The sequence below is a fragment of the Bubalus kerabau genome, chromosome 6 (assembly GCF_029407905.1).
Source record: "Bubalus kerabau isolate K-KA32 ecotype Philippines breed swamp buffalo chromosome 6, PCC_UOA_SB_1v2, whole genome shotgun sequence".
NCBI lineage: Eukaryota > Metazoa > Chordata > Mammalia > Artiodactyla > Bovidae > Bubalus > Bubalus kerabau.
In genome coordinates, this window is record NC_073629.1 from 7,767,520 (window position 1) to 7,792,985 (window position 25,466).

At 44.9% G+C, this 25,466-nt stretch overlaps 1 protein-coding gene across 21 annotated transcripts in view; it reads right to left on the reverse strand.

Annotated features, from left to right (window-relative positions):
• Positions 1 to 25,466, reverse strand: part of LOC129656594 (carboxyl-terminal PDZ ligand of neuronal nitric oxide synthase protein-like) — a 358,204-nt gene that overhangs the window by 217,594 nt on the left and 115,144 nt on the right. The window lies entirely within an intron of this gene.

Genomic DNA, 25,466 nt, shown 5'->3' on the forward strand with positions numbered 1-25,466 from the left:
GGATTCTCCAGGCAAGAATACTGGAGATAAGCTTTTATTCATGGCAGTTAGGTTTTCTGATCACTTGGAGCAAAGGTGTATTAACTGATGCAAAAAATAAATTGGCATTGTAGTATAACATTTCTGTAAAACCATATAGCAATATGTATCAACAGTTTAAATTGTTCATATACTTTGACCTAACAAATTCATTTCTAGAAGCCTAGCCCAAGCAAGGCAATGGCAACCCACCCCAGTACTCTTGCTTGGAGAATCCCATGGATGGAGGAGCCTGGTAGGCTGCAGCCCATGGGGTCGCTAGGAGTCGGACATAACTGAGCGACTTCACTTTCACTTTTCACTTTCCTGCATTGGAGAAGGAAATGGCAACCCACTCCAGTGTTCTTGCCTGGAGAATCCCAGGGATGGGGGAGCCTGGTGGGCTGCCATCTATGGGGTCACAGAGTCAGACACGACTGAAGTGACTTAGCAGCAGCAGCAGCAGCAACCCAAGCAAATAATCTAAAATATATGCAAAGATCTATGCATAATGATATTTAGTGCAAAAGCACAAACTACAAAATAAACTTAGTGGTCCATGGCCCATGGTGGAGAAAACTTTAGATCAAATTACATTATATCTTTCAGTTCAGTCGCTCAGTCGTGTCCAGGCCTCCCTGTCCATCACCAACTCCCAGCGTTCACTCAGACTCACATCCATCGAGTCAGTGATGCCATCCAGCCATCTCATCCTCTGGTGTCCCCTTCTCCTCCTGCCCCCAATCCCTCCCAGCATCAGAGTCTTTTCCAATGAGTCAACTCTTCTCATCAGGTGGCCAAAGTACTGGGCTTTCAGCTTTAGAAATTTCTTCCAAAGAAATCCCAGGGCTGATCTCGTTCAGAATGGACTGGTTGGATCTCCTTGAAGTCCAAGGGACTCTCAAGAGTCTTCTCCAACACCACACTTCAAAAGCATCAATTCTTCGGCGCTCAGCTTTCTTCACAGTCCAACTCTCACATCCATACATGACCAATGGAAAAACCATAGCCTTGACTAGACGGACCTTTGTTGGCAAAGTAATGTCTCTGCTTTTGAATATGCTATCTAAGTTGGTCATAACTTTCCTTTCCAAGGAGTAAGCGTCTTTTAATTTCATGGCTGCAGGATAGAATATTATGAAATCATTAAAATGCTACATTTACCACAAATTATTAAATGTGAGGTTAAATGTTTTACCTGAAATCATACTTAAAAATTAAGATTCAATGAATTCCCTGCTGGTCCAAGGATTAGGATCTGTACTTTCATTGCTGAGAGCCCAGGTTCAATCCCTGGTTGGGGAATTAAGATCCCACAACTCTCAAGGCATGATGAAAAACATAAAAAAGTTAAGATTCAAAATTGTTTATGCACTGTGATTTCAGCTTTGCAAATAAAAATAAAATATACAAAAATGCTAGAAGATAATGTACCAAACGCTAATAGTGGCCACTTCTCAATAGGGACATTATAGATGATACTTCATTAATTTTTTTATTCTTCCCTCTTAAATGCTCCAGTATTAACATATCACTTTGATGGTCAAGGAAAAAAAACAGTAAAACTATCGCTCTAAATTAAATTCATTCTTCCTCATAGTAAATAGAATTACCCTCCTTAAAGTCTCCACTCAAAAGAGTTCTGTGATTCCAACATAAGGACTTCTGGGACCACACATGGATCCCTGGGACAGCCTTTCAAGTATTTCAAACCCAATCAAAGCCTGATTGTTGCCCTTTCCAGGTTAAAATCACTGCTTTCCCAGCCATCCTCACAGACCAGAGTGGGCTCTTCCACGCTCCTGTAAATATGTTCCAATGTGTCCATATCCCTTAGAAAATGTGCTTTTCTGAACTCACCGCAATGCTCCAGGTGTGGTCTAATAATTGGTGCTGAGGGTGTGGGGGTCTCACATTCCTTATTCTGGATACAGCATCTCTATTAATGCAGCCTAAGTTCTTATTATCTTCTAGCTCAGGATAGGAGTGAACACAGCATCGCAGGCTCCTAAGACGAAGATGGAATTCACCGCAGCAATATACACAATCCTCTCTCTTTGGACAACTCCGGATTCTCCACAAGTCATCCTCCCACATTCCCCAAATAATTCCTCAGGGGTGATATCACTCTGAACTTCACTCAGAACAAAGTCCAGCTCGGTTGCTCAGTCGTGTCTGACTCTTTGCAACCCCATGGACTGCAGCACACCAGGCTTCCCTGTCCTTCACCAACTCTCAGAGCTTGCTCAAACTCATGTCCATTGAGTCGAACGAAGTCCAGAGCTTGCTAAACCCTGGGGGAGGAGTGCCAGGGAAGAGGCAACAGAAGGCCTGAGCTTCAAAGCTTTCTGGAGATAATCCTCTGCCCCCCAGTGCCAGGCACCAGTGAGTGAGTGAAAGTTGTGTCCGACTCTTTGCGACTCCATGGACTATACAGTCCACGGAATTCTCCAGGCCAGAATACTGGAGTGGGTAGCCTTTCCCTTCTCCAGGGTATCTTCCCAACTCAGGGATCGAACCCAGGTCTCCCACATTGCAGGCAGATTCTTTACCATCTGAGCTATCATAGAAGCTCTGCCAGGCACCAGGGCCTCACAGAATACATGGGGACTTGGGCCAGATTTCTGTTCAACCTGTTTCTGTGGGCGTAGGGAAGGTAGCCTCAAGCCCAAGGGTCACAGAGAGCTCCTTTCCAAATCTCAGAACATGCAGAGCCTTTTGGGAGGTGAAGTAGGATGCTTCAGTATTATTTCTGTGTCATCCAACATGTTCCGAGTGGAGTTCAGGGAAAGGTTTAAAAAGCCTTATCCACGGCAAACATCTACTTGCAAATACCTGTGTACACATACATGCACACGCACACAGGCTTTTACCGTATTGAGCAGCAGTGTTCCCCTTCCCTGAAGCATTTTCTGGATAAGGTAGCACTGGGAAAGGGATGTCAAACAGCAAGTAATTTTTTTTTTCCCCACCAAACCACAGACAGAAACTGAAGCTAAGGAAGTGAGGTGGGTTTCCCAAGATCTCATATGGTCAACTGTCCCCACTGCCAACAGCTTCCGCCTCCAGGCACTCGGCTTCTACCACCAGCCACAGCCTCCTCCTATAAAGCCAGCAAACTGCATCAACTGCCCCTGGATTCCAGGACCAATGAGACAGTTTGTATCTTGCTTAATTTGCATTTGCATACAGAACTCACAGTTCTTAATTTCAAGTGGGTAAATCAATTAGGCCAATCTGTTACAACTGTCCTCAAACCCAGAATCATATGTATTAGACACAAAATATTTAAATGTTAAAATACAGTCCATTCAGTTGTATTCCAGTACAGGAGTACTTGGGGAGTGGAGGGAGGTAAAGGTTGGTGGTTTATCAGCACTCACTCAAGGGGCAGGAGAATGTGCAGGGAATTATACACATAGACAAGATAGCAAGCCATGCTCTGCTCTCCAGGGATTATCTTGAGAATTTCCAGGAGTTCTAGTCTCTCAAATGTGCTAAGTCACAAAATTAGAACTAAAATCTCCCAAGCATGCTAAGTTACTTCGGTCGTGTCCGACTCTTTGCAACCCCATGAACCATAGCCTGCCAGGCTCCTCTGTCCATGGGATTCTCCAGGCAAGAATACTGGAGTGGGTTGCCATTTCCTTCTCCAGGGATTCCCAACCCAGGGATCGAACCCTCATCTCTTACATCTCCTGCATGTCAGGTTGGTTCTTTATCACTAGCACCACCTGGGAACTCTGTGTGGTCTCAAATACGTCCCCGGAAAAGCAAGCACAGAAACCACTGAAAACTCCTGTGTACACGTGTTCCCTTCCCAGAGGGGCTGGGGAAATGGCAGAAGGCACAGTGTCACGGGCTGCGGCCAGCCCTGCCAGTTAGCTCCTGTTTATCCTCGGCAACATCAGGATCACACCACCTATTGAACCACCTAGCAGAGGTTCAAAGGGCTAAATAAAATGAGCAACCAGCAAGTAGCAACACAGCACAAAGGCTGTAAATGGCGCTGTTCCCTCTGCCGCCCTTTAAGGGATATCTTGGCAAGATTCCATTAGGAGGGTAAAACTTCCATCTGGTCTCCTCCTGCCTCAGGTTCAAACACATAATTCTAGAAGCAGATCCTAGCAGATTTGATGGTCGAGTGTAACCTAAAGCTGCATCTGTGGGGAGAGACAGTGAGAGTGTAATAAGTCACCACCCCTGTAAGGCAGGGGACTGGAACTTATCCAGGGATGAGGAAGCAGGACAACCAGGAGAAGTGCTGAGGAATATCTCAGCATCTTTAATCAATCATTCCATATTACCTGCAGGGTATCACACAGAAGAAGAAAACCTGACCCTGCTCTCCAGCTGCTTACTATTTAGCTGAGAAAACAAGGCCCCGGCCCCTGAGACCATGAATAAGACAATTCTTTCTCTTTGGCCTCAGAAGAGACATCTAAAATGGGACAAGGGGTGAGAGTGTTGATCGAGACAGTCTCCTCCAGCCTCTCCATACTAAACTCTCAAGGCATGCCCCGAGTGTTCAGCTTGCCATGTCATCTCCAACGCCAACAAAGAGCAAGGCACAGGGAAGGCTCTCAATAAATATTAGGTCAATAAAATCGGCATAAGAAGGAGGGAATTCAATTTGAATCTGAGGACTCACAGACTTAGAGAATGAGCTTATGGTTGCGGGGAGGGAGAGGGATAGTTTTAAGGAGTTTGGCATGGACATGTACACACTGCAGTATTTCAAATGGATAACCAGCAAAGACCTACTGTATAGCACATGGAACGCTGCTCAATGTTATGTGCAGCCTGGAAGGGAGGAGTTTGGGGGAGAATGGATATGTATGGCTGAGTCCCTTCACTGTTCTCCTGAAACTATCATAACATTGTTAACTGGCTATACTCCAATACAAAATTAAAAGTTGTAAAAAAAAAAAAAAATTTTTTTGAGTCTGAGGCAACAGAATCATTTGGAGATTTGCTGGCTGCATGCTGATATCAACAAACATCAGGCTGATGTCCCTTGTCTCCAAAGCCTCAGGGAGAAACAGGAGTGGTTCCCAGGTCCTCCTGAGGTCCATCGTTTCAGCCAGATCAGCAAGAACCACCCAGAACACTGCAGCATCTTCAGGGTTCTTGTGGGGTTGACTTTTGCTTCAAGTTTCTTAAAAACAGATCTGAATCCGATTCTCATGCCACACTGCAGGGACATTTCAGCAACTGTAAGGAGCTGGCTCCTGCTCTCTGTTAACTCCCAGGGCAAAATCACAAAAGGCTAGACTGACAGGATATTACAAAGATCAGAAATTTTAAGCCTCAGCACCTGCGATACATATGCAGATGACTCTGAAGACTAGAAAATAAGGAGGACCACGGGGAAGATTATAGGCCTGACAACTCAGTCTGTAATTACAATGTCATTCTCTTCCCAGCTCCCTCCCTGAGCCCCTGAAGAACATCAGGACAGCCCACTCTCTCCAACGTCCCTTTGCTCGTCCCTCCCTCACCATCTTCTTATAATGCCTTCCAGGTCAACCCCAGAGCCGGCAGTACCAAAGCCCTCAGTCAACGGGGCCATGATGCCTCCCTCCCCACCCCGCCCTGTGGCCAGCACGAGCAGATGCAGGCAGAGCTTTACCCTGCCTCAGGGCACATTCCAGGTAAGGCTGCTGAGTAACCTCACCTCCTCACACTGTACTACCTGTGCTGTGAAGCTCTCTCCATCAGAGCCCCAAAGAGTCACCCTGGAATGTAGCTTAACCGAGGACAGTGTGACCCACCCAGGCAGGAGAGGCCCAGGAAGGCTAAGTGCTCTCAGCCCTTCAGTCCTGCGATGTATGCGCAGGTCAGGCACTCAGCCTCCTCACTCAGAAAAGTGACACTCTGGACAGCTGGCACCTGGTGGTGGAGGTGTCCCAGGGAGGGAAATGCCGCTGGAGAAGACGCTTGAGAGCCCCTCGGACTGCAAGACCCAACCAGTCCACCCTAAGGGAGATCAGCCCTGAATGTTCATTGGAAGGACTGATGCTGAAGGTCCAGTACTCTGGCCACCTGATGCAGAGAGCCCACTCATTGGAAAAGACCTTGATGCTGGGAAAGATCAACGGCAGGAGGAGAAGGGGCCAAAGAGGATGAGATGGCTGGATGGCATCGCCAACTCAATGGACATGGCTTTGTGTGGACTCCGGGAGTTGGTGATGGACAGGGAGGCCTGGCGTGCTGCGGTCCATGGGGTGGCAAAGAGTCAGACATGACTGAGTGACTGAACAACAACAAGTCTTTAGGCCCAGGCCTCAGCAACTCTAAACAAGACTTCTCCTCTCTCCTGAGCTTGAAGGAGGGCTGTGGAAGAGGAAGTCTAAACTGCCTGATTTCTCAAGTCTGTGTTCCCAGGCTCTTTCTCTGCAGGCTTCCGATGGAAAAGCACTTCGTGTTTTACCTAGTTCTTAAAGATTCATTTTAAGGACAGACCAGGCTCAGTGCACTTGTTCCACTTCACAGAGACGCAGACCTGAACACTCCCAAGGGAGATCCAGCTGCAGCTGAAAACCCAGCAGCCTCTGTTGCGCACCTCACTGTTCTCTGCCTGCCCCCACCAGGCATGAGAAGCTCCGAGGGAGACCCACACCACCGTGCAATTAAACGTGGCAAAGCGGAGCCAGCAGGGTTGGTTCCCTTTGTTTCTGCCTGTATTTAGTCAAAACACCACTGTCCAGGTTTGTCTGTGTGTGGTCTTCACATTGGCCTGAAAATGCTCATTGAAGAGAAGTGACTGAGTATTTCTTGACTGTTTACCATACAGACCCAAAGACAATGCCATTAGCAGTTAATTATTACTCAAGACATGGACTCTGCCCTCAAAAACGTGTTTTATGGACTTACCAGTAAACGACCACACAGTACATGGCCTTACTTACTCACAACGGAATGAGAAGAAAAAAAAAGAGAGAGAACTACCAATAAACTCTTTTAAACTGCTCTTCACAATTTCTCATCTGGTTACAGACGGAAAATGAAAAACTCCTGCCTGAACCACCCAGCGTGTTGGGTGTGAAAAAAAAAAGAGGAACAAAAACCCTGAGGCCTCCAGCCCCACTCTGCCCTGAATTCATTCACTCAATAAATGTTTATTGACCGTCTGCTAAATGCCAGGCAGTCTGCTCCCTCCAAACGGCCCCTTTGTCAATCTGTAAAATTTATAATTATTTAAATATTTATCCACTTATAGTAGAATACTGCTTGGGATTTTTTTCAAAATGCATTTATTTCTGTTATAGGCAGTCTTCCACAGTCCATGTGGTGAGGAGACGGTCCTCCAGCGCCTCCTTCCTGTTCCTTTGTCCCAGGGGCTGGCTCCCTCTGGGGAGCTAGTGCCCGCCACCCCTCCCTCTCCCCAGCCCTCACACTGCTGCTTCACTGTGGCCCCAGCCCAGGGGGCACATTCCTGCAGGGCATCTCTTCCATGTGTATGCATCCACTCCCAAACTTCCAAACCAGGCTTCCCTGGTGGCTCAGATGGTAAAGAATCTGCCTGCAATGCAGGAGACCTGGGTTCGATCCCTGGGTCAGGATGATCCCCTGGAGATGGGAACGGCAATCCACTCCAGCATTCTTACATGGAAAATCCCATGGACAGAGGAGATTGGCAGGCTACAGCCCATGGGGTCACAACAACTGAGAAACGAACACTTTCAACACACTCCCAAACACTGACAAAGCACCTTCTTTGCACTGCATACCGCTTCTCCCGAAACCGCCCCCATACAGAGTTCTCCGCTGGACCTCTGGCCCCAAAAAAGGTTGAACAAAACAATCAATCATAATTTCATCCTGGAACAGCTTGGTAATGAAGCTCATGAAGAGATGAACTCAGCCTGAGTAAATAAAACCCACTAGATAAACAGCAAGCCTCCGTGTCACCATTCACATTTCCTTTTTCACCACCGAACATACGACCTTCCTCCTCAGAGACAGTACACAGGCTTTCATTTTACCACACTTTCCTTCACACCTTTAAAGAAGTGTGAATTCTTCAAATACTGTAAGAATAAAATAGTCAAGAGGAAAGACAGGGAAGACCCAGCACCCGAGGAAGAGAGCAGGATCATAAACCTAAGAGAAGTCTCGGGTCCTTTCAGCACTTCAGTTCTATGATTCCCTGAACAAGAACACTGTCAAATGAGAGCCAGACTTTGTTTCATTACAACTGGTGGGAATATCAGCTTACAGCTCTTAGAGGACACGCCCAAGTGTCACTCAGGAAAAGAACTAATTGGAAAATACGAGAACAGGAATTGGGAAGAGAGAGTATAGAAAATCCAAGTCTTAACACAACATTTAGGTGCTGGTAAGGATCAGGAAGCAACAGTTAGAACTGGACATGAAACAACGGACTGGTTCCAAATAGGGCAAGGAGTACATCAAGGCTATATATTGCCACCCTGATATTTAACTTATATGCAGAGTACATCATGAGAAACGCTGGGCTGGATGAAGCACAAACTGAAATCAAGATTGCCGGGAGAATTATCAATAACTTCAGAAATGCAGATGACACCACCCTTGTGGCAGAAAGCAAAGACAAACTAAAAAGCCTCTTGATGAAAGTGAAAAAGGAGAGTGAAAATGTTGGCTTAAAGTTCAACATTCATAAAACTAAGATCATGGCATCTGGTCCCATCACTTCATGGCAAATAGATGGGGAAACAGTGGAAACAGTGGCTGACTTTATTTTTCTGGGCTCCAAAATCAGTGCAGATGGTGACTGCAGCCATGAAATTCAAAGACACTTACTCCTTGGAAGGAAAGTTATGACCAACCTAGATAGCATTGCATTCAAAAGCAGAGACATTACTTTGCCAACAAAGGTCCATCTAGTCAAGGCTATGGTTTTTCCTGTGGTCATGTATGGATGTGAGAGTCGGACTATAAAGAAAGCTGAGCGCTGAAGAATTGATGCTTTTCAACTGTGGTGTTGGAGAAGACTCTTGAGAGTCCCTTGGACAGCAAGGAGATCCAACTAGTCCCTCCTACAGGATATCAGTCCTGAATATTCCTAAGAAGGACTGAGGTTGAAGCTGAAATTCCAATACTTCGGCCACCTGATGCGAAGAACTGACTCATTTAAAAAGACCCTGATGCTGGGAAAGATTGAAGGCGAAGGAGACGGGGATGACAGAGGATGAGATGGTTGGACGGCATTACCGACCTGATAGACATGAGTTTGAATAGGCTCCAGGAGTTGGGCAGGGAGGCCTGGCGTGCTGCAGCCCATGGGGTCGCAGAGAGTTGGACACGACTGAGTAACTGAACTGAATGGTCCCTCAAACTCCATGTTCACACAACCAACTCTAAAGATGGTGTTACATCAATGAAGACATTCTTATCCTATTTACCCCTTTAATCCAATAGTCTGATTCATTTAGGTATTCTGACAACGGCTTACTTTTTATTTAGAACTACACTACACAGGCTCATTATGAAACATGTGGTTGCTCTCAAGTAGCCGACAATCTAGCAGTAAAGATAAAGCCATCACACAAAAATTCAATCCAAGAATAAGAGCTGACCAGTGCAAATGAAATAGTATTGCATGGACGACATGAATACGGGCTGGAGTGGGTGGGAATGGATCATGGAAGAGAAGGAACACAGGAAGGAAGAAAGGATGCAGAATGGCAACAGAGAAGACGAACAGCATTCCTAAACAAGAGTGCAGGCATGGATAAAGGAACTGGCAATGACTATGGCCAGTGGGAAGCAAGAAAGGAGTTCAGATGGGCACCCAGCCCATGTGAAGTACAGGATGTGCGCTGGAGACTAGAGGAGTGTGCAGTCTGGGAATGCATTTCTTTTCAAATCAATTAGAAGAGCTCATTCATCCCTTGTGTCAGGTACTGTGCTGGTGCTGGAGATGCTGGGAGGCAGCGGAAGCATGACAGCAGTTTGAAGGACCTGGACATACGGCCTCACACAGAAACAGCAAGCACACCGGCAATTAAGGGACCGACGGATAATGAGCACGAGGTTCTTATGGGCCAGGAAAGATGGGGCACCAACTTCGTGCTGTTAAGAAAAATAACAACATTGGTATCAGTATTATCAATACTGTTATTCTTAATGGCAGGTTCCATTTACTGAACACCTACCGCACGCCAAGCACTACACTAAGTACTCATTTAACACTCAGAGAACCCATTAGTCACGACTCCCACCTCTTTTCAACCAGAGAGGAAGCCAGTCTTACAAAGATCACAGAACTGCTAAGTGGTATTCAGAGAACAGCACCTCTGGCACTCCCTCTAGTACAAGACACAAGCGATTCCAAAGCAGACAAGCTGCCTAGCCGTCAATCGGGTAACACACACCCAAGTGACCCCTGGCTGAACAATCCAAGATGATGCTAGAAATCAAATCCAGTTTCTGTTTTCAGGACTGAATGCCTCAACTTGAATTCAAATATGTCTCCTAGGAGTTAAAAAACAAAAAAAAGTGAGACTCCCTGAAAGCATTAATATCTCCCTCCTGCCTCTTGCTCTGTGTCTTTCCAGCCTCAACCCCCCAAGGACAGCCAAAGGCTGCTGGCCAGACACTGTCCCAGACCTCAGAGGCCAGACTAAAGGTAAAGAGAACACTGGCAACCCTGCCAACCCACAGTACAGTCGTTATGTGCTCCTTTTGATCCTCTATGAGATCATTTAATTAAAAAAAAAAAAGGACCATTTTCATTTCCAAGATTCCCTTTGGAACAGAGTACAAACCTTGAAAGGTTACAGGGAACTTTTCCACAGACACACAACTTACAACAGGGAAGTAGAAACCGCAGTGCCCTTTGAGAAAGGTCTCAAAACAAGAAAGGGCACAGCCAGCACTGAAGGTTTTTCAATATGTGGGGGGCTCTTCTCAGTCAGAGAGAAGCTCCCAAACCGACCCAGGCCCCAAGACCCTAAGAGATGAACCCACCAGGCTCTCAGCCAAGCTGGGCAGAATATTCTTGCAAAATGGTCGTGGGCAAGGGAATATACTACCTGATGCTTTGGTTCTTCTATTGGAGAGGGAGAAGGGAAGGGGAAATACAGGGGTCTACGAAGGTGGTGATGAGCAGTTCGGAAATGATGTTTAATAAACATATGGACATGGAAAAGGGAGTCAGAGATGGGAAGCAGGGCAGATCCCTCTGGGATATTTATTTAAGGCTATGCATGGGAAAGTGTGTGCAAAGTGTATACATCTGACACTTGTTGAAGTGACGGCCCCACTTCTCTGCAGAGCCTCTGAGACGGGGTGGCCTTAGCAGCTGTGCCACGCTCCAGTAAGTTGGCCACTTTGCCTTGGATCTTTTGGCAAATACTTGCCAATAGCTCAGATGGCAAGGTAATTCCTTAATTAAAAAGAAAGAAGAAACATCCATCTAGAAGTGGAAAATAAAGAAACAGAATCTATATTGTCAGGAGTGGAGATTGTGAGAAAAGAAGGGTCCCAGGCTTTGGGCAATGAATCAGGAAGAAATAGAAAATAACTGGCTTGATTTCCAAAAAGGGTCCCTTTTCCCTGGCCCCTCTGAAATCACAAGAGATTCTTTAGGGAATTGTCAGGGAGGCAAACAGACAATCCAACTAAATTATTCAGATGGCAGCCAAAAGAATTTAGAGTCTCTGGACTGCAATTCAGCAAAACAGACAAACATTTAGTAAATGGTAAAGAGAAAAGGAAGACCACAATTACCCATGGGCACAAATTCTTGAATGCCCTCCTCCTCTGCTCTGGCCTGATTGCTTGTCTAGTTCCCTTTCTAGCCCTCAGGCCATTCCTACTTCTCTTCTAGAGGCTTTTCAGCAAGTCCACATTCCTATCAGCTAGCTTGCGCTCTTCCCTTTAAGCCAGGGCTCTGAGACATACTCCAGCACAAAATGGCCCAGAATCTTATCTCCCAATTACCCCAGTTTACCTCTACTTCAGGACAGGAGAGCCCTGAAGTGTCTCCCTTAAGATAGTTCAAACAGACAACTATTGCTAAGTGGGATTTAGTATAAGGGATCTCAAGCCGCCTATCTTATAGAACAATCCAGGCTCCCAAGTTCAGCTGCTTCCCAACCATATCAGCTACACTTCTCAAGCATTTAGGTATTTCCTTACAGTCCGGGCTTCCCTTCTGGCTCAGCTGGCAAAGACTCTGCCTGCAATGCAGGAAACATGGGTTGGATCCCTGGGTCGGGAAGATCCCTTAGAGAAAGGAAAGGCTACCCACTCCAGTATTCTGGCCTGGAAAATTCCACAGACTGTATAGTCCATGGGGTCGCAAAGTGTTGGACATGACTGAGCGACTTTCACTTTTCACTTTACAGTCTGACAGTCACTCTCCACCCCCACCCCCGGCCAGTAACAGTTAAGAAAAACCTTTAAAGGTTAGAACTTTCCTACAACATCCTGCTGCTACTGCTAAGTCACTTAAGTACTGTCAGACTCTGTGACCCCATAGACGGCAGCAGGCCAGGCTCCGCCATCCCTGGGATTCTCCAGGCAAGAACACTGGAGTGGGTTGCCATTTCCTTCTCCAATGCATGAAAGTGAAAAGTGAAAGTGAAGTCACTCAGTCGTGTCCCACTCTTAGCGACCCCATGGACTGCAGCCCACCAGGCTCCTCCATTCATGGGATTTTCCAGGCAAGAGTACTGGAATGGGGTGCCATTGCCTTCTCCGACAACATCCTGACTGTTCTCCAAAGGTGGTGAGCTCTCTCATCACAGGAATTTCCCAGCAGAGCATACACGCACACCCAAGTTATTCACAAGGGGTCAGAGTGGGACATTAAGAGGATCTGGCTGCAATCAGGGGAATGGACCAGACCCCCACAAGTCTCAAGTCTGTATAAAGGAGGCAGGGGGGACATGCTCTGTCCTGCAAAAAGGTGTTAAGAAGCACATCCAGTCTCCTGCTGAGCATGTAACTTAAAAATCAAAAACATACCATATCCACAGGGAAATATGCAAAATCAACTAAGAAAAACAGAAAAGTGCCCAGGTTGGTAAACATGACTAGAACCAGATTAAATTACTTAAAAATCTATCTCTGTATTTACACATACCGAAATCAAAAGTGGGACTAGCCATTAGTGGAAGTACAGAGAAACAGATTTGTAAGTATACATACAGTGTGCATAGCAGCATGGACCAGAGATGGGCAACCCCGGCCCAAAGACACACTGCCAAAGCTGCAAGGCAGAAGACATCCTTTCTGTGAGGGTGAAGGCTGTCATCAAGTCTCTTAGGCTGGTTCCCTAACACAAGCATCACTTGTATTCCTTGCTGTGAATTTTTAATCTCCAGTGGCCTTCTGCTACTTTTTCTACTTCAACTCCAACCTGCCACACCACGTCTTATGCTATGCTCAAAAGACTTTCATTCCGACCAGCTAATCACCAAAACAAAACCACACATTCTCCTTGCAGAACCTTTCCTGACACTTCGCCCAATTCAACCATATCTCCAGAGTAGCAACTTTCACACTAGAGTCTGAGACATATCCTGAAATATCCATGGAAAAGAGAATTCAAGTTGATGGTCCCGATCAACAGCTCCTAAACTTGAACATACATCAGAATCACCAAAGTTCAGTTCAGTTCAGTCACTAAGTCGTGTCTGACTCTTTGTGACCCCATGGACTTCAGCATACCAGGCTTCCCTGTCCATCACCAACTCTCAGAGCCTACTCAAACTCATGTCCATCGAGTCAGTAATGACATACAACCATCTCATCTTCCATCGACCCTTCTCCTCTCACCTTCAATCTTTCCCAGCATCAGGGTCTTTTCAAATGAGTCAGTTCCTTATATCACGAGGCCAAAGTATTGGAGTTTCAGCTTCAGTAACAGTCCTTCCAATTAATATTCAGGACTGATTTCCTGTAGGAGGGACTGCTTGGATCTTCTTGCAGTCCAAGGGACTCTCAAAAGTCTTCTCCAACACCACAGTTCAAAAACATCAATTCTTCAGCGCTCAGCTTTCTTTATAGTCCGACTCTCACATCCATATATGACTGCTGGAAAAACCTTGGCTTTGACTAGAAAGACCTTTGTTGGCAAAGTAATGTCTCTGCTTTTTAATAAGCTGTCTAGGTTGGTCATAATTTTTCTTCCAAGGAGCAAGCATCTTTTAATTTCATGGCTGCAGTCACCATCTGCAGTGACTTTGGAGCCCCCAAAAATAAAATATGTCACTGTTTAAATCAAAATCCTTAATCAAATCCCTAACGATTATACAGGGGAAGTGAAAAATAGATTTAAGAGGCTAGATCTGATAGACAGAATGCCTGATGAACTATGGACAGAGGTTCATGACATTGTACAGGGGACAGGGAGCAAGACCATTTCCAAGAAAAAGAAATGCAAAAAGCAAAATGGCTGTCTGGGGAGGCCTTACAAATAGCTATGAAAAGAAGAGAACCCAATAGCAAAGGAGAAAAGGAAAGATATACCCATTTGAATGAAGAGTTCCAAAGAACAGCAAGGAGAGATGAGAAAGCTTTCCTTAGTGATCACTGCAAAGAAATAGAGGAAAACAATAGAATGGGAATGACTAGAGATTTCTTCAAGAAAATTAGAGCTACTGAGGGAACATTTCATGCAAAGATGGGCTCAATAAAGGACAGAAATGGTATGGACCTAACAGACGCAGAAGATATTAAGAAGAGGTGGCAAGAATACACAGAAGAACTGTACAAGAAAGATCTTCATGACCCAGATAATCATGATGGTGTGATCACTCACCTAGAGTCAGACATCCTGGAATCTGAAGTCAAGTGGGCCTTAGGAAGCATCACCACAAACAAAGCTAATGGAGGTGATGGAATTCCAGTTAAGCTATTTCAAATCCTGAAAGATGATGCTGTGAAAGTTCTACACTCAATATGCCAACAAATTTGGAAAACTCAGCAGTGGCCACAGGACTGGAAAAGGTCAGTTTTCATTCCAATCCCAAAGAAAGGCAATGCCAAAGAATGCTCAAACTACTGCACAATTGCACTCATCTCACATGCTAGCAAAGTAATGCTCAAATTTCTCCAAGCTAGGCTTCAGCAATACATGAACAGTGTACTTCCAGATGTTCAAGCTGGTTTTAGAAAAGGCAGAGGAACCAGAGATCAATTGCCAACACCCATTGGAACATCAAAAAAGCAAGAGAGTTCCAGAAAAACATCTATTTCTGCTTTATTGACTATGTCAAAGCCTTTGACTGTGTGGATCACAATAAACTGTGGAAAATTCCTCAAGAGATGGGAATACTAGGCCACCTGACCTGCCTCTTAAGAAACCTCTGTGCAGGTCAGGAAGCAATAGTTAGAACTGGACATGGAACAACAGACTGGTTCCAAATAGGAAAAGGAGTACGTCAAGGCTATAAATTGTCACCATGCTTATTTAACTTATACGTAGACTACATCATGAGAAATGCTGGGCTGGAAGAAGCACAAGCTGGAATCAAGATTGCCGGGAGAAATATCAATCACCTCAGATATGTAGATGACACCACCCTTATGGCAGAAAGTGAAGAGGACCTAAAAAGCCTCTTGATGAAAGTGAAAGAGGAGAGTGAAAAAGTGGGCTTAAAGCTCAACATTCAGAAAACTAAGATCATGGCATCTGGTCCCATCACTTCACGGCAAATAGAGAAACAGCGGAAACAGTGGCAGACTTTATTTTGGGGGGCTCCAAAATCACTGCAGATGATGACTGCAGCCATGAAATAAAAAGACGCTTACTCCTTAGAATAAAGTTATGACCAATCTAGACAGCATATTTAAAAGCATAGACATTACTTTGCCAACAAAAGTCCATCTAGTCAAGGCTATGGTTTTTCCAGTAGTCATGGATGGATGTGAGAGTTGGACTATAAGGAAAGCTGAGTGCCAAAGAATTGATCCTTTTGAACTGTGGAGTTGGAGAAGACTCTTGAGAGTCCCTTGGACTGCAAGGAGATCCAATCAGTCCTTCCTAAAGGAAATCAGTCCAGAATATTCATTGGAAAGACTGATGTTGAAGCTGAAACTCCAATACTTTGGCCACCTGATGTGAAGAGCTGACTCATTTGAAAAGACCCTGATGCTGGGAAAGATTGAAGGTGGGAGGAGAAAGGGACGACAGAAGATGAGATGGTTGGATGGCATCACTGACTCGATGGAGATGAGTTTGAGTAAACACCGGGAGCTGGTGATGGACAGGGAGGCCTGGCGTGCTGCAGTGCATGGGGTTGCAAAGAGTCGGACACGACTGTGAGACTGAACTGAACTGTCACTGTTTATACTGTTTCCCCATCTATTTGTCATGAAATGATGGGACCAGATGCCATGATTTTTTTATGAATGTTGAATTTTAAGCCAACTTTTCCACTCTCCTCTTTCACTTTTATCAAGAGGCTCTTTAGTTCTTCTTTGCTTTCTGCCATAAGGGTGGTGTCATCTGCATATCTGAGGTTATTGGTATTTCTCCTGGCAATCTTGATTCCAGCTTGTGCTTCTTCCAGTCCAGCGTTTCTCATGATGTACTCTGCATAGAAGTTAAATAAGCAGGGTGACAATATACAGCCTTGATGAACTCCTTTTCCTATTTGGAACCAGTCTGTTGTTCCATGTCCAGTTCTAACTGTTGCTTCCTGACCTGCATACAGATTTCTCAAGAGGCAGCTCAGGTGGTCTGGTATTCCTATCTCTTTCAGAATTTTCCACAGTTTATTGTGATCCACACAGTCAAAGGCTTTGGCATAGTCAATAAAGCAGAAATAGATGTTTTTCTGAAACTCTCTTGCTTTTTCCATGATCCAGCGGATGTTGGCAATTTGATCTCTAATTCCTCTGCCTTTTCTAAAACCAGCTTGAACATCTGGAAGTTCATGGTTCACGTATTGAAGGCTAGCTTGGAGAATTTTCAGTATTACTTTGCTAGCAATCTAGAGATCTTTCCCATTGTAGAATCACCAAAAGCACTTGTTAAAACAGACTTCGGATTCTCCACCCCAGAGTCTCTGGTTTAGTAGATTGTAGATAGGGCCTGAGACTCTGCATTTCTAACAAGTTTCCAGATGAGCCTACTGCTTGATGGTCTGGGAACCACATGCTGAGAACCAGTGGCTGAAGCCATTCAAGTAATCCAGGATATAGAGTTGGGAGACCTAAAAGCCTGTCACTGGCTGAGAAGCCCAAATGATTCCCTTAACTGTAAGGAGACAATCATCCCCATCTGAGTAACAGTGCCTTGTTGGTCAAACACCAAGCCAGGATCTATGCAAGTAATGTGGGTAATGCTGAGGCTAAATAAATGTGCAACTATAACAACTATTATTATTCTCATGATTAAAATTAGTGGGCCAATTTTAATTCATCAGATGGATCAAGAGAGAGTCAGTGACAAACATACAGAGGTCAATTACAGGATCAACTTGAGCTCAACTCTCTCTTGCCCCCAGGCCTCTCTAAGCGGGGAGGAAGAGGAAGGGAATTTAGTCAGCTATTTGGGAGAGAGCAGCAAGAATTCCTGGAATCCCTTATCTTCCTCTGCCAGCCTAAACACAACTCCTCCAGCAACTCCGTAAATCAGCGAACACATACAAAGGGCTCTGGGGAACGACAGGCATCTTCTCCCACTGCACCTCCATGCCGGGCCAGCAGCAGGCGGCTGGTGGACAGAACCTAGTAATGCAAGATCTACGGGTTGTGGAGAGGAGAAAGAAAGAAAGAAGCCGGGTGGCTGCCCCCACCACCCTTTGCCCTACAGTGCATTGAGCAGAAGGCACTCTCAAGCTGGAAAAGACTCCCAGGAAAAGAATACTCAGAAGAAAGCCATGACAGGAAGGAAGCAAGTTAGTAAGCTGAAGTAGAGGACAGGGGCCTGAAGATTCTCAGAGCCGTGCCTGTCACTTAAGGGACTGAGGAGTACTTTCCAATCTGAGCGCTTCAGGAAAGCAGCCGTGGTACAGGCTCACTGAAGCGGTCAAAGAAAAACTGAAACCAAGAGAAGAGCTGATTTCACTAATGCCGACATGGGCAAGTTCAGCTACAGGGTAGTAGATGGTTTTGGCAGGGGAACAACTCTCAGATTGTGGTGTCCAACAACTGCCCCGATGCAGGGCCCCCCTCATTACGGACTCCAGGAAAGCAACATAATGGGCACTCCTCGCTTCTGGAAACAGACACTGCTTTCAAAAACCTCCACTGTGCTCACCCTGATATCTCACCCCGCTTCCACTACCCTCCTCACAACACCAATCTTCTACCAATTCCTGATGTTCTCAGAAAATACATGTTCAGAAGAGACAGAAACCCTGGGAGAGGGCAGGGGCGGGAGGGCGGCGCAGAATCCATCCAAGCAGAAAACAATAAAACTCAAGACATTAGCTTGGGCTTCCCTGATGGCTCAGATGGAAAAGAAACTGCCTGCAATGTAGGAGACGTGGGTTTGATCCCTAAGTCGGGAAGATCCCCTGAAGAAGGGAATGGCTACCCACCCCCGCATTCTTGCCCGGAGAATCCCATGGACAGAGGAACCTCGTGGGCTACAGTCCATGGGGAACCAAAGAGTTGGACTCGACTGAGCAAGTAACTAGCCTGGGGAGATGGGGGCGCCAAATACGTGCAGGCTACCACAGGAAGGAGATGACGCAGGCTGTATGTGGAGCTCAGGAGAAGGGTGAGAGGGTGAGGCTGCTACTGCCAACGTCACATGGTTTTTGCAATACCAACTACAAGGAGAAAAACTCTGCAAAACCTCACTGACTGCCAGGTTACAGACCCAGATTATAAAACATTAAACTCCTTACTAGCCACGTCCTGGAAGGCCCCTCCATGACCCGGGCCTGCCTCTCTCTCCAATCACAAGTCAAGTCACTCTCGCCCACTACACTCTATGTGACATTTCTCTGTGTTGCTAGGACAGGCCAAGCTCATTTTTGCCTCTCAGTCCTTCACTTGCTGATCCCTCAGCCATGATCAGATCTTGGTACAACTTGCTCTTCGTCAACAGTCAGGCCTTAGCTTGAATTACACCTCTTCAGAAATGCCCACCCAGTCACCACCAAAATATGCCCACCCTGCCCTCGCCCAATGTCACTCTTGGTCACATCACCCCTTTTATTTTCTTCATAAAACTCACAACTATCTCATATTACTTTGTTTATAATGCTGCTGTGTCATTAATATAATGAATCTTCCCCACTTTAACACAAATTCCACGAGAAGAGACGTCACTCATCTGTTTCCCAATGCCAAGAATACCATCAGATAGTGATATTAAAATATTGGTTGATCAAGTATTTATTGAAACACCAGGTACAGGCAAACTTTTTAAGTATGAGAAATCTGGTTCTATACACAAGGCATGTTCTCCTGCAATCTAAATTGCAGAAAACTAGTTTGCTTAAAAAAGAATTAGGAGAGCATTGAGAAAAATATGTCAATTTTTCAATAATAAATCATTAGAAGAACTTCAGTTCAGTTCAGCTGCTCAGCTGTGTCCAGCTCTTTATGACCCCATGGACTGCTGCATGCCAGGCTTCCCAGTCCATCACTGACTCCCAGAGCCTACTCAAACTGATGTCCATCGTGTCAGTGATGCCATCCAACCATCTCATCCTCTGTGGTCACCTTTTCCTCCTGCCTTCAATCTTTCCCAGCATCAGGGTCTTTTCAAATGAGTCAGTTCATCGCATCAGGTGACCTAAGTATTGGACTTTCAGCTTCAGTAGCAACCCTTCCAATGAATATTCAGGACTGATTTCCTTTAGGAGGGACTGCTTGGATCTTCTTGCAGTCCAAGGGACTCTCAAGAATCTTCTCCAACATCACAGTTCAAAAGCATCAATTCTTCGGCGCTCAGCTTTCTTTATAGTCCAACTCTCACATCCATACATGACTACTGCAAAAACCACAGCTTTGACTAGAAGGACCTTTGTTGGCAGAGTAATGTCTCTGCTTTTTAATAAGCCGTCTGGGTTCGTCATAGCTTTTCTTCCAAGAAGCAAGCACCTTTTAATTTCATGGCTGTACTCACCATCTGCAGTGATTTTGGAGCCCAAAAAAATAAAGTCTGTCACTGTTTCCATTGTTTCCCCATCTATTTGCCATGAAGTGATGGTACCAGAAGCCATGATCTTAGTTTTCTGAATGTTGAGTTCTAACTCAGCTTTATCACTCTCCTCTTTCACTTTCTTAGTTCTTCTTCGCTTTCTGCCATAAGGTTGGTGTCATCTGCGTATCTGAGGTTATTGATATTTCTCCCGGCAATCTTGATTCCAGCTTGTGCGTCATCCACCCCGGCATTTCACATGATGTAATCTGCATGTAAGTTAAATAAGCAGGGTGACAACATACAGCCTTGATGTACCCGTTTCCTGATTTGAAACCAGTCTGCTGTTCCATGTCCAGTGCTAACTGTTGCTTCTTGACCAGCATACAGATTTCTCAGCAGGCAGGTCATGTGGTCTGGTGTTCCCATTTCTTGAAGTACTTTCCACAGTTTGTTGTGATCCACAGTCAAAAGCCTTGGCATAGTCAATAAAGCAAAAGCAGATGTTTTTCTGGAGTTCTCTTGCTTTTTCGATGATCCAACCGATGCTGGCAATTTGATCTCTGGCTCCTCTGCCATTTCTAAAACCAGCTTGGACATCTGGAATTTGACAGTACACATACTGTTGAAGCCTGGCTAGGAGAATTTTGAGCGTTAGTTTGCTAGTATGTGAGATGAGTGCAATTGTGCAGCAGTTTGAACATCCTTTGGCATTGCCTTTCCTTGGGATTGGAATGAAAACTAACCTTTTCCAGTCCTGTGGCCACTGCTGAGTTTTCCAGATTCACTGGCATACTGAGTGCAGCACTTTCACAGCATCATCTTTTAGGATTTGCAGTAGCTCAACTGGAATTCCATCACCTCCACTAGCATTGTTCATAGTGATGCTTCCTAAGGCCCAGAATAACTTAGTCCAGTTCAGTTCAGTCGCTCAGTCGTGTCCGACTCTTTGTAATCCCATGAACTGCAGCACACCAGGCCTCCCTGTCCATCATCAACTCCTGGAGTTCACTCAGACCCTAGTCCATCGAGTCGGTGATGCCATCCAACCATCTCATCCTCTGTCTCCCTCTTCTCCTCCTGCCCTCAATCTTTCTCAGCATCAGGGTCTTTTCAAATGAGTCATCTCTTCGCATCAGGCGGCCAAAGTACTGGAGTTTCAGTTTCAACATCAGTTCTTCCAAAGAACACCCAGGACTGATCTCCTTCAGAATGGACTGCTTGGATCTCCTTGCAGTCCAAGGGACTCTCAAGAGTCTTCTCCAACACCACAGTTCAAAAGCATCAATTCTCCTGCACTCAGTTTTCTTTATAGTCCAACTCTCACATCCATACATGACCACTGGAAAAAACCATAGCCTTGACTAGATGGACCTTTGTTGACAAAGTAATGTCTCTGCTTTTTTTTCTGTCTAGGTTGATCATAACTTTCCTTCCAAGGAGTGGCCGAGAGGAGCTACCCCACGTCCAGGGTCAGGGCAGTGGCAGAGAGGAGCTACCCCACGTCCAAGGTAGAGCAGCAGCTGCGCTTTGCTGGAGCAGCCGTGAAGAAATACCACATGTCCAAGGTAAGAGAAACCCTAGTAAGATGGTAGGCACTGAGACAGGGCATCAGAGGGCAGACAGACTGAAACCACAATCACAGAAAACTAGCCAATCTGATCACAGGGACCACTGCTGCTGCTGCTAAGTTGCTTCAGTCATGTCTGACTGTGTGCAACCCCAGAGACGGCAGCCCACCAGGCTCCCCTGTCCCTGGGATTCTCCAGGCAAGAACACTTGAGTGGGTTGCCATTTCCTTCTCCAATGCATGAAAGTGAAAAGTAAAAGTCAAGTCGCTCAGTCATGTCCGACTCTTAGCGACCCCATGGACTGCAGCCTACCAGGCTCCTCCGTCCATGGGATTCTCCAGGCAAGAGTACTGGAATGGGGTGCCATTGCCTTCTCCGACACGGACCACAGCCTTGTCTAACTCATTGAAACTAAGCCATGCCGTGTAGGGCCACCCAAGACGGACAGGTCATGGTGGAGAGGTCTGACAGAATGTGGTCTGCTGGAGAAGGGAATGGCAAACCACTTCAGTATTCTTGCCTTGAGAACCACATGAACAGTATGAAAAGGCAAAATGATAGGATACTGAAAGAGGAACTCCCCAGGTCAGTAGGTACCCAATATGCTACTGGAGATCAGTGGAGAAATAACTCCAGAAAGAATGAAGGGATGGAGCCGAAGCAAAAACAACACCCCAGTGTGGATGTGACTTGTGATAGCAGCAAGGTTTGCTGCTGTAAAGGGCAATATTGCATAGGAACCTGGAGTGTCAGGTCCATGAATCAAGGCAAATTGGAAGTGGTCAAACAGGAGATGACAAGAGTGAATGTCAACATTCTAGGAATCAGCGAACTAAAATGGACTGGAATGGGTGAATTTAACTCAGGTGAACATTATATGTACTACAGTGGGCAGGAATCCCTTAGAAGAAATGGAGTAGCCATCATAGTCAGCAAAAGAGTCCGAAATGCAGTACTTGGATGCAATCTCAAAAATGACAGAATGATCTCTGTTTGTTTCTAAGGCAAACCATTCAATATCATAGTAATACAATTCTATGCCCCGATCAGTAACGCTGAAGAAGCTGAACGGTTCTATGAAGACCTACAAGACCTTTTAGAACTAGCACCCCGGAAAGATATCCTTTTCATTATAGGGGACTGGAATGCAAAAGTAGGAAGTCAAGAAACACCTGGAGTAACAGGAAAACTTGGCCTTGGACTACAGAATGAAGCAGGGCAAAGTCTAATAGAGCTTTGCCAAGAGAACACACTGGTCATAGCAAACACCGTCTTCCAACAACACAAGAGAAGACTCTACACATGGACATCACCAGATAGTCAATACCAAAATCAGATTGATTATATTCTTTGCAGCCAAAGATGGAGAAGTTCTATACAGTCAGCAAAAACAAGACCAGCAGCTGACTGTGGCTCAGATCATGAACTCTTATTGCCAAATTCAGACTTAAATTGAAGAAAGTGGGAAAAGCAATAGACCATTCAGGTATGACCTAAATCAAATCCCTTATGATTATACAGTGGAAGTGAGAAATAGATTTAAGGGACTAAATGTCATAGACAGAGTGCCTGATGAACCACGGATGGAGGTTCGTGATATTGTACAGGAGACAGGGATCAAGACCATCCCCAAGAAAAAGAAATGCAAAAAAGCAAAATGGCTGTCTGAGGAGGCCTTACAAATAGCTGTGAAAAGAAGAGAAGCGAAAAGCAAAGGAGAAGAGCACGTTAAATTTTTTCCATGTTTCAAAAAGATAAAATCTGCCTAGATAGAGATGTTATTTTCATTTTTTATAATGGTAGTTTCAAGTAATAATTTCTGGGTAATTATTAATAACTATAATGTTGAATATATAAAAGGCCATTCTTAATTGCCCTATTGTACGGTAAAATGATGTGATATAAATATCACAGCACATATAATATCATGCAAATCCAAACCTGTGAAAAGTATTCAATAATCTTAATATCAGCCAACTGTTAAATAGTAGAAGAAAAAATCGGCATGTTTAACACACTGGTATTGTTCAACAAAACTTCCTGCCCTTCACGGATGGCATATAATACATGCAGCCCGTGTTCATATCATATCTGCCATATTTTCCAAAAATTTAACAGTTGCCAGCCAATCTGCTCTTTTGCACCAAGTTGAAACAAAATTAAGTCATTCTCAGTGTTTGCCAGAGTTTGGTCTTCGGCATTGCGACAAACATGAGTACATCCCCTGCACTCTAAAAACTGCATTTCAATAAACCAAGTGGTCCGCATCTTACCAGGGAAACTAACAATAGAGCATTAATCAAGCATCATGCAAACGGCCTAGGAAGAGACTATATATGGGCCCAACTCCAGCAACATAAATATAGGAAGAATTATCTCATTAAGCAGAAGTTTGTGGAACAGAATACTGAGCAAGTTTCCCAGCAAGCCACAAATAATTTGCAAAATGATTGCAAAGGGCATCATTTGCTTATAACAAATAACATCTTTTATCTGAAAACTCCAGCAAGCCTTTGACATTACCAGAGGCCATTTCTGTGGAGGTCCTTAACATGAGCGAGAATCAGTTCCAATCAGTCCAACCTCCTTCTGCAATAGGCAGACAGAAAATCAATAGGTGATTAAATTGGCTATGATGCTGGGCTGCCACTAGTTCCCCCTCCCAGGAAGAGCGCTCCTCACGGTCAGAACAGCAAGCCAGGGACATAACAACAGCGGTTGTACTTCATTTACCACACATTTCCGTGGCCCTGGGAATGGTTCCCAGTGCTCTCTTGTTTATGATCGCTATATGGCTGCATGAGTGCAGCAGCAGAATCAGGCCTGGCTTCTGTCCTGCACACCACATGGCATCTCAGACACAGGGAAATTTTAAATCGGGGCAGCAGGCAACTAACTAGTCATGAGCCCCGGACACCTACTGCAAACGCAAGGCCATTCTGAATCAGATTCTGCTCACCGTCAGTGACCTGTATGGTTCCAGCAACTGTCCCCCAGCAGCCACTCTTCAACCAGCTTCACATGTCTATAAGACACCTCTGTACATCCAAGTGAGCAACAGAGAATCTAGCACACTCTTATTTGCATATTAGGTACCATATTTCGTAGAAGGGTGCAATTTGGTAACATGTGTATCCAAAGCCTCAGAAGCTACATACCATTCAATGCAATAATTCCATTTAGCAATTTATTCTAAATAAATAATGCTGAATGCATTCAATGACAGAACTACAAAGATGTTGACAGGAGTTGTGAGAAGCTAGTAATAAGTTAAATGTCAAACAATGAAGGTCTGTTTAAATAAATTACAGTATATCCATTTACTACCATGTAAATATATCCAGCCATTGAAAATGATGTGCTTTAGAGCCTGAAATTAAGAAAATAAAAGATATTATACTTATTTTATGTCATTCTTTCTGCAGACCTGAGTTTTTGTTTAAAATTGTAGTGCTTCTGCCCAATGATTCTTTTAACATTTTTTCTGGTAGTGCAAATCAATTACACATACGATAAATTTCCTTGGTTCCTTTTTTTTTTTTTTTAATTATGCTCTAAAGGATTGTTCAGGGAGATTAATCTTATAAAATATTAAGCAAAAAAAATTACGAAACCTTCTACAAGATCTCATTCTTGTTAAAGAGATTCCATTTTGGCGAAAATTACAATCTAGGAAAGAGGCACGAATAGGTTTCACGGTGGCTCACAGTGGCTACTTCTGCCCAGTAGGATTACTGACAAATTGTCTTCTTTTCCCCCTCATTTTTCTAAAAACTTTTATATAGTCAATGTGAATCAGGTTTTACATCCAAAAGCACAGAAGCTGTTGTTTA